This window comes from Leuresthes tenuis, unplaced genomic scaffold (genome assembly GCF_036924035.1).
Source record: "Leuresthes tenuis unplaced genomic scaffold, fLeuTen1.0.hap1 SCAF_9, whole genome shotgun sequence".
NCBI classification, from domain to species: Eukaryota; Metazoa; Chordata; class Actinopteri; order Atheriniformes; family Atherinopsidae; genus Leuresthes; species Leuresthes tenuis.
Window position 1 is genome coordinate 5,463,714 of NW_027325363.1, and position 10,145 is coordinate 5,473,858.

Genomic DNA, 10,145 nt, shown 5'->3' on the forward strand with positions numbered 1-10,145 from the left:
TAGTTTTGTAAAGGTCACGAAATAAAGAAGTATTACTTTTTCTTCCGTTTTTCAAGACTCCCTGACACTAAATTACGTATCCCAGGCTGTGATCAGATTGTGTATTCAGCAACGTGACCTGAGAAGCACGCCGCTGCTCATTGCCTGCCATTTTCCCGGCTTCTCCTGCTGAGCTGCGTAGGCGTGACTCAAACGAACTTCCTCCTGCTAGGCAGAGAACAACCACGAGGCCCCGCAGCGATACTCCTGCTGGAATATCAGAGCATCTGTCCCCCCTGCGGCTTGCCTTTCAAAACGCGCTAAGGCCATCTTCTCCCAGCACCAGCATTTTTCAAAGGCAGAGGCAACGCTCTGAGGAATATATTATCATTACATCCAGAGCCCATCTGGTGGAGCGACACCTGGGAGGGCGTTTTCACTGATTCTGCAGCCCACACAAGGAGGGAAATTCCAGCCTTGCAACTTTAATAAAGAATCCCTCTCTCATCATGAGCTGTTAATCACTAAAATTAATTTTCATGCCCCTCCTGTTCCTTGCCTTTCAGGTCCGAGAAGTAAAGGTGACGTTTGATAAGAAAATGACTTTTTTTTTCCCATCTCACTTCTGATATCAGATATTAAAGAAGATGAAAGGAGCCATGGGCTATTTCCTTGTGGCCGACACAAAAATCACAGTGCAGCAGTGAATAGCGTGCTGGGTTGCAATATGTCATAAGACCCAGCAAATTTTCATTTTGAGTAGATGACAATCAAACACAATAAAGCCTGTTAAGCTCCAATATTTCCTTAAAATGAAATCCCATCTTCTTTCCCTCGTGAGAGGTGTTTTGGCAGGATCTGCTGATTACATGTTTCACACATCCTATACAAAAGAGGAAATTGGTTTCCTATTATTATTTTTCATCAATGAGACTCAGCAGATCTGGAAGATGGTCTTGACCTCACCTTTCAAATATTCAAATGTGCATTCCTAATGAGGGACATGAAAGGCGGAAAGCACCTCGACTCATCCATCTGTTGTTTTTTTGGAGAGAGAATGAATTTGTCTCTTCATCAAATACAGATTTAGTAAAAGGCGTGCATTATAATTACAGAATGACACGACGTGCGCTTGAGAAGAGAAACGCAGATTGTTCATAAAGCGAAACAAGAACACCAGCAGCGATTGTGTATTGATTACCTCAGAGTAGCAGCAATTTGTCTTTTAATGGAAATCGGCTGCTTATGCACTTCTGTATGCAGTGTGCTCATGTTGGAGCAATTAGTCAAATGTCAGGAACTTTGTGAATGTTCAGTCAGGAAGACCACTGGTGTTTCTTCATATTTATGCAGAAAATTTCAAACCAATTACTGCTTCTTATTGTTGCTGGGTCTTTGTGGCTTATGATCAGCTGATGAGTCTGATTCTGGGTGTCAGGTCTTGGCTGCAGTCACTGTTTGTGACTCACCTCCATCACCGCTCTGCTCATTAGACCCAAAGTGGAGTCAAGCTTTGGGTGGTGTTCAATATGTCTGTGCAGCACTTCAGATGAAGAGCGACACTGTGAGGAGCATCTTCAATTCATTATGTTTGTTTGTCCATGTGCTCCAAAGGTCCTGTGTGCCTAAAACACACCCATCCAACACAATGCTAATGCATTTACTGTCATCACCATTTTAAATGATCTATTTTTTATTTTTATATGCAGCTATGCTAAAAAAGTTCACCCTCTTTCTATTTCAGGGTTGTGAAAAAAGAGGGGAAGTAGCAGGCAGGTGCTGCTAATCAATACATTTGAATAATTAATCATCAATCAGCAAGTGTGAGCACCTCTCCAAAAACAGGAGTTTTGTCAGTTTGCTTGTCTGGAGCATTCATGTGTGTTATTACAAGGAAAGACGTCTCTTAGACCTCTCAGAGAAGCAATTGTTGCTGCCCATCGGTATTGGAAAAGGCCTTATAATGGACCATTCCCATCATTCTTCAGAGAGAAAGATTATTCACAAGTGGAAAACATTCAGGACAGCTGTCAATCTTCCCAGGAGTGGACGTCCCAGCAAGTTCACCTCAAGGTCAAAAAGCCAAGAGCTACATCTCAGACTCTACAGGCCTCAGTTAGCATGTTAAAGGTTACATATTATGCATCTTTGTGTCTTTTTCTTTTAAAGTGCTAATTTTCTGAGGTCTTATTGATACATGTATCTATAATCAGATGTATGAGATAGGCTGTGGTAAAAATGAAGCCTGAAATAGTTGTCTTCCTGTTTACTTTTGGCTCTTCTTTCATTGGAAAATTCAAAATCAGCACTTGTTCTGACCTCTGACCGAGGTTCTGACTGAGTTTTTCTTTCCTTTTTTTCCACCAGCTTGAAGCAGGAATGGTGTTCAGATGATTGTAATATGGAACTTTCCCACTAGATGGCACTAATTCTTAAACTGAAACAAGCTGCCATTTGTTGGAGCACGAATATTAACCTTGACCCCTTAAGTAACTCCACAACGACATAAGATCCAGGATCTCATAAGTCTATAATTGTGCAACATGCTTGTTTACAGCCTATGAAGTTTAAACACTGTTTGCATAAAAGTATCTGCGGTAGCATTATGTGTAAAACTACTGCATGCCACATGTACTATAAGGCTGCTACTCTAAGTAATGTATTTTTAGAGAACAAATGTCTTACTACCAGCAGCTTTGCATGTTCAAGTGAGACAGGACCTTTGATTATCAACAGGGTTTACTCTTCTGAAAAGCTTCTATTTATGTGTGCATAATTTTCTAAATCACAGTTCCACATCTCATTGTAATAATCCTGTGTCTTCATGATGTAATTGAAAATCTGATTCAAACATCACTTATCAAAACAAAGCTACAGAGGAGGCGTACTGTGAACCCCCTGGGCTGGTTGAGGTTGCCTTTTATTTTGATAAAACTGTAAAATGTCATTTTACTCTTATTACTTCCGCATTTATCACTGGCAGACAGACAGAATGAACATTAACTATGGCTGGAATAATAGCTGGCAAAGCACAAAATCTGGGCTACTCAAATATATCTGCCTTGCAGTTGAAGACTCATGAGCTCAGTTGAATCCTCCCTCCCAGTAATTTAATTCCCTTCCATCGCTTCCTCTACTTCTCCTGTGTCCTCGCTGCTCCGACCCTTTTTCGTCTGTGGAGTTTCGAACCTGCTGTTCTTCCCCTCAGGATCTCGTAACATATGCTGCTCTATGCCTCCTACCTTTAGCGTTGCGCTTCTCTGCAATGGAATAAATTTTTCACAGATGGCTTCTCAGCCATTTTTCTTGCTGAAGAACTGAAGGAGGAAAGAAAGATTTCAACCAGCCGCAGAACAATAAATATTTAAGCGTTTCCCTTGGAAGTTCTCCAGTAGGGACCTCCTTATGTACACTGTCAAACACATGCTCTCCTGCCATTTCTCTCTTTCTCTTTCTTACTTCCACTTCTTATCCATCTTTCCCTCCCATCTCATCTGCGGCACCATCTGTGCAGCTGTAATAACCAGGACTTCTCATGTGCTCTCTTTCACTGCCTTGCTTTCTCTTCCCTCCTGATCCCAGCCCAAGCTGCCCCTTCTTCTCCAGGCATGGCCTTCCCCTGCTTGGCTGTTTCACTTGTTTGGGTGTCGCGATGAAGCAGTCAAAGTCCTTGTGTACAGAAATGGCTCGGACTATTCTGCAACACGGTCTGTCCTTCCATCTGACAAACCCAGTTAGCACAAGACTGCTTTAATTTATCAGGAAAAACATGCTACAAGCAGAAATTTGGTAACTTTACGCGTGCTCTCTCTGTGACATGAGCACAATACACTATCACTGTTACTCCAACAAAATAAGACCACCTCAGCGTGGACGGTGCGGCCCAAGTCTAGCAGTTGAAGTCCTCACCAACAGCAGACTATTGATCTGAGCCAGTAATCATACTGACACTCCACTCAGCTGGATGATGAAAAATGGGGATGATGAAATGAGATTCTCTTAGCTTATGTTTCAAACAGCACAGAGTCCTCAAAGGCAAACTCAGAGTTCTTACTTTTACCATAAATCACCTTGTAAAATCATCCCCTACAGCAGGAAAGAGCCCTGTGCCACACCGCTAAAACTGATCAGCTTTTATAATGCATTTATTGATTGTAAACCCACAAGAACAAAATGGGTAAACAAGGAATATCATTTAATATAGCAGACAACTCTACCGCCTCACTGTGGCACATCAGTCCTCAACATCAACTTAAAAACAGCTTCGTATTCATCCTCACAAACATTTTCCAGAGAAAATAAGCTTTTTGGAACAAAAGAAGAAGCCTTCAGTCATTTTAAATATGTTCTTCTGGAAGGAGAACCACTTTTATGCTCTTATTTTCAGATGCGCTCAGTTTGGTTTTCCTTTAAAGAGGCAAAGATTTTTTACAAACTCTTAAAGGTGTCTGATGTGTTGTTAGTCGTGTTCGTCTGACATTTGGACACCCATTAAAGTTCGTATCGTAGAATTCATTTAAAAAAAATTCACATCATGCATAAATAATAAAGTTCAAAGTAAAGACGTTCAGCGTTAATTTAAGCAGATTCATATTCGTTGAAAAATCTCAACCAACAACTGCAGGATATTTCTTAAGTCAGTAAACTGGTAAAAGATTGTCATTTAATTCCAAGTTTGACACTTTAAGGTTATTACTGTGAGTGATAATGAGAGAATATATGAAACTAGGTCTGTCACCACATCTGATTTTATGACACAGCCAAATGCACTCATGATAAGGATATTATCAAGATATCAGGTAACTGAATTTCACTCAAAAAGAAGTTGAAGAACTTTAAAAGTAGCATGAAAAACAATCTGCTTTTTTTTTTTTTTATTCGATTAGCAGCAGAGATGTGTGTTATCAACACAATATTGTTATTTCATATCGCAATTGTCATCAGTACCACTATATTCCAACAATTCATGAAACAGGCTTAAAATGCAAAAATGAAAACAAAATAAATGGATCAATCAATCAACTTTGTTTATAGAGCACTTATCACAGATAGAGATCACAAAGTGCTTTACAGTAAAAAGTGGTGCAGGATAAAAGTATAAAACAAACAGGGATTAAGAACATAAAAAATAAATAAAAGAACAAAATAAAACAGGGTTTAAAAATGGCGAAGTCAAAGATTTTCAGTCAACTAAAAGCTTGTCCAAATAAAAGGGTCTTCAGTTGGCTTTTAAAAGAGTCAGCACTGTTGGTCAGGCGCATAGAGAGAGGCAGAGCGTTCCATAGTCGAGGGGCAATGGACTGAAAAGCATGATCTCATCTAGTCTTAAAACGGGTTCTTGGGACAGATGATAGGTTTTGTTCAGAAGATCTGAGTGAGCGAGCTGGGGCATAAATAGTTAAAAGATCACATATATATTTGGGGCTTGGCCTGAAAAAGCTCTCAAAGTCAGGACAAGAATTTTAAAATCAATTCATTGCTTTACTGGCATGTTAAGAAGATAAAATAGGGATGATGTGGTTCCATCTATGAGCACCAGTTCAAAGCCTGGCTGCAGCATTCTGGACAATCTGTAGTCTCCTTAAACAACGATTGTTAAAACAGGGAAAAAGTGAGTTTGAAAAGTCCAATCAAGGGATAGTGTAGATGTTGGGAGGAGCTATATCAGCAGTTTGGTTCATTCTGTGATAAAATGGACACATTGATGAGGTCAGCAACATAAAAAAAAGCCGTGTCAACAGAGGAAAACAGTGGTGGATGGTGCCATGGATCCTCTCCATGGTTAAAAAGACAGTTAAACATCACTACATCCAGCCAAGCGAGAAACACTCTTTAGGAGAAAAACATCAATATCCAAGAGCAGCTACAGAGGGTTCATCACAGGGTGAGAGCCTCCGGAACAAAAAGACCAAAGTAGAACTGAAAACATCCACCAAAAAAAATCAGTTTAATTCTACATACAGGTGAAACTAAGAGCAGTAGTTCGGTGCAGCTAAAGTAAAAGCTTTTATGTACTTATTTCAGATGTCAAAACAAGTCTGTTCCAATCATAGTAACCAATTACTTCAAAGGTTTGTGTTCAGGTTCAACTATAAATCATAGCTCTTTTCAACTAGATCAGAGAAAACGTGTGAACCATTTAAAACGCTCACAATACAACTAGAGAGATGAGTTTCCATTGAACTTTGTCTTTTAAGATTCTCCTCAGACTCAAGGCCAAGACTTAAGATGAGCTGGAAATGTATATTTCACCTCACTGGTGATAAGCCTTTCATACATTCGAGTTTTAAAATCCCCTCTTAAGCAGTAAAATAAATCTATCTGGCCAATCCCCAAGACTTATTGATCATAAATAGTCTTCCATCTCTGGACAGTGCACAATCAAGATCATGAAGCTATCAAATATCTAGCCTCCAGTTAGCTAATCCTTTCAGTTTAGAGGTCAAGGAGTTTACTTAATCTCCAAACATTTCCACCACTAAGCCAGAGACATCCAGTTTCCTTATGAGGCCACAGTCATAGTTAGGCAGTCAGTTATTGATTTGTGGCACAAGAGCCATCACATCTGACTCTTTGGTACACCATCGAAAGAGAAAGAGAGAGAGAAAGAGAGAGAGACACTCCTTGCACATCTTCGCTGTGGGTCTTCAGAGATTGCAAGGCTGCGGGTGGGTGGGTGGGGATTATACCGGCAGGGTTCTGCAGCACAAAGCGGCACCCAGTGGTACCTCGATGACTCAGTGGATAATGAACAGGTTTGTGATGTGTGCTTTAGGGGTTAGTGAAGGCTGAGCCAGGTAGAAATAATGAAGCATAGGCCTCCATCCTTCAGCGACACAGGCTCTAAAAGAGATAAATCCACCTCTATTATCTTCCACGCCTACTTTTTCCCACTTACTGTCGCTTAATAGGAATTCACACATTTCTGCATCACTTTTACATTGTGGAAATGTACCAAGGTCAGGGCTACAGTACAGCGCTGTGCAAGTTGAGAGTCACTTATCGTTTCATACACGTTACGCCCAAGGATTCGTACTTTGTAATACTGGGGGAAATGGTCTTGGGAAATGGCTCTTCGGGCTTTCTGAAGTCTTTCGTTGGGCACTGGCTGCTTTGTCACTAATTTTCAGTTCAGTACTTGTTTGTTAAGCCAGTTAACACTGACCTCTACGTTTTTAGAGCATAAAAAAGGACCAATTTTAATCTTTACACACAAAGACATTTGTTAGCATCTATCTTTTAGTTGCATCCAACAAAACTATCCAAAGATAGCAGATTCACAGACCACACACACTCACATAGATAGATGCATATCTAGATCTATTATTTTGCAGAAATAAAGTGATTCCCAAAGAGCTATTAGCTGAAAGCTTGGCATATCTCAGCATGGTGTGCAGTGTGTCCTTAAAACATTTGAGGAAACTGGACAAGTGGAGGACAAAATAACAAGTGTCAGGCCTAAAAAACTATCTACAGCAGATGAACAGGATCTGAAAGTGATGTCCTTAAGAAAGAGGAAAAAATCCAGCAAAGACCTGACACAGGACCTGAGAGATGCATCTGGACCTTCAGCTGATCCATCTACTGTTGGAACTCAGACCAAAAATTCCCTTTCAAGCTCCTTAGAGTTGAACAAACTGTTTTTGCCTCATATACATTACTTTTTTTTGTCTGCACATTTAAAAAAGAAGAAATGCTGCTTTAGACTTTTGCGCAGGTCTGTACATGCAGTAACGATTTTAGAAATATATATATATATATATATTTATTTATTTATTTATCAAGAGTATCATGTATTCTCCGTAAAACAAATGTGAACATATATGGATGCTAATTTGTATGCAGTGCTACTGACTTAATGCTCACTGAGGACAAGACAACCTGACCTTTCCTCGCTCAACAACATGTAATGCTGCTTTACAGCTCCTGGACTGCACACTGAATGACGAATAACAACGTCAGACTTGTGCAATTAAACGCACACACGAGTGCTGCAGTGTCCCCGCATCACCACTTAACTGGTGGACGACTTCTTCCACACTTTACAGCTCGAGCTCATTACCTCAACAAAAGACATTTCTGCTAAAACAGCATGGTGATGTGGGAGCAGATTAATGCCAGTTACTGCCGTCAGCGAGGGCTGAAGACACTGACTGCTGCCTAAACACTGCATATAATACGCATGGCTGCTACTGTATTGGTGTCATTTATGTTTGCTAGTGATATTTTTTTTGCAGATGGAAATCCACAATGAAACAATTTTTGAGTAAGATCTGTGGGGTTGCATGGACCACTGAGGCTGTTGGCCTTCTGCTTATTTAAATTGCACACTCAATCTGTTGTATCCACTCATGCTAAGAAGAAAAAAAAAACAGCAAAATCCCTTCTTTGGCTTCCTATCTCTTTGGCCATTTCCTCTTTAAAAGAAAAAATTTCTCATTACATTTTTTGACAGCCATTTGAATATCTGTACAGACTTAATTTCATGCTTGACCAACATGTTACCACAGCTATAAGCAGAAATGACAAAGAGTGACTTCGCTGGATGAATCAGAAGTTACAATTGTTGACTTGGTTTCTTTTTAAATTGACACGCATCTAATGTCTTAATAGAGTTTTCAACCCTTTTTTAAACCGTTATACGAGAATAGTAGTCCGAATAAAGCGCCGTATAGCCTCTTGTGCACGTAAAAAACATCCGGTTAGTAACCAAGCCCAGACTAATACCCACATTTCCTTCTGCTCCTCATTGGCAGTTCACACTTTTCTGCTGCTAAGCTGTGTATTAATTCAGCGATTCTGGACTGGACTTGATGAAAGATGTTAACGAGTGCGGCTCCTGGATTCTCATAAATCTTTGTTCTCGGGCTCTAAACTGTGGAATGATAGCAGTGCCACTAGAAGTGTCAATATACACAGATTGTTAAAAAGCGCTCATTTACATTTTTTTTTTCATTAGTTTTCAGTCTCCATTTTTCCTTTTTACCATTTTGTCTTTTCCTCTGAAACAATCCGATTTGAGCAACTTCACTCATATCTGTAAGGCCTAAAGTCAAGTTCATAGTACAAGATTGTGAGCAGATTTTCATTATGAGAACAGCCCCTGGTCATCAGTCATTCAAGCGAACCTTCCACAGATGTGATTTTTGAGGCTCGTGGACAGTTTCTGACAGTAACTAGCACACGACTGTTGGCGGAGGAGGAATTGGTAAGTGAGACGCTACAGCCAATAACATCAAAACAGGAGCTACTCGTGTCATATTATAACAATAACAAGATAAACGTATCTGCACGATGACTAGAATTGCTTAGATTGCAGAGGAATTGAGGGTAAAGTCTTGTGCTGTGTGACCCTTTGCTGTAGATCATATGTGTGGTATGAACACAGTACATCTACACATTATGTAGCGCAGGGATGTCTAACTCCGGTCCTCGAGGGCCGCTGTCCTGCAGGTTTTAGATGTTCCCTGCTGCAACACACTGATTCAGATTTAATGGATCTGGAAGATTGTTAAATTCTGTACAAACCAGCAAATGATGCATTGATCTGAATCAGGTGCGTTGAAGCAGGGAAGACCGGAGTTTGACATCCCTGGTGTAGTGTGAACAATACAGGAAATCGGCACCGAAAACCTGGCTTAAGTTTTGCTAAACATTTGTGCCGGCTTGTGTAAGTCGCATGCTAACCCTGAATTTTCCCTTTGTGTTGCAGAACTCACAGATACACCTGAAGTGTGAAAAGGTGCGACTTCCAAAATGTGGAATAACCTTATATTCAGGCCTTGTAGGTGGTTCTTAAAAAAAAAAAAGGAAGTGGTTATCCAGCAACGGATCCTAAACTTCCCAAGTTAACATATCAAAGTGTTCTCGGGCAGACTGATGAGCCCCTTGGTGCGCCCATCATTTGTGAGTCCCTTTGGATGAAAGCACACAAATGAGTTCGGTAAAAGAAAATGAATGAAATTAAAGTATACAGAAATAAATGTGAAAGTTAAAAGGCTTAAAGTTACCCCTTTATGTTTCCTCATCTCTTATCTTTTACAGATGCCTTCTTTCTTTGTGGCCCTGCCATCATCCATATCAAGCCCTCAGTTTGTGCCAACATTTAAAAAAAAAAAAAAAAAGTGTTCAGACTTGCAGTCACCATGGTGGGAGCTTCAGTCAGC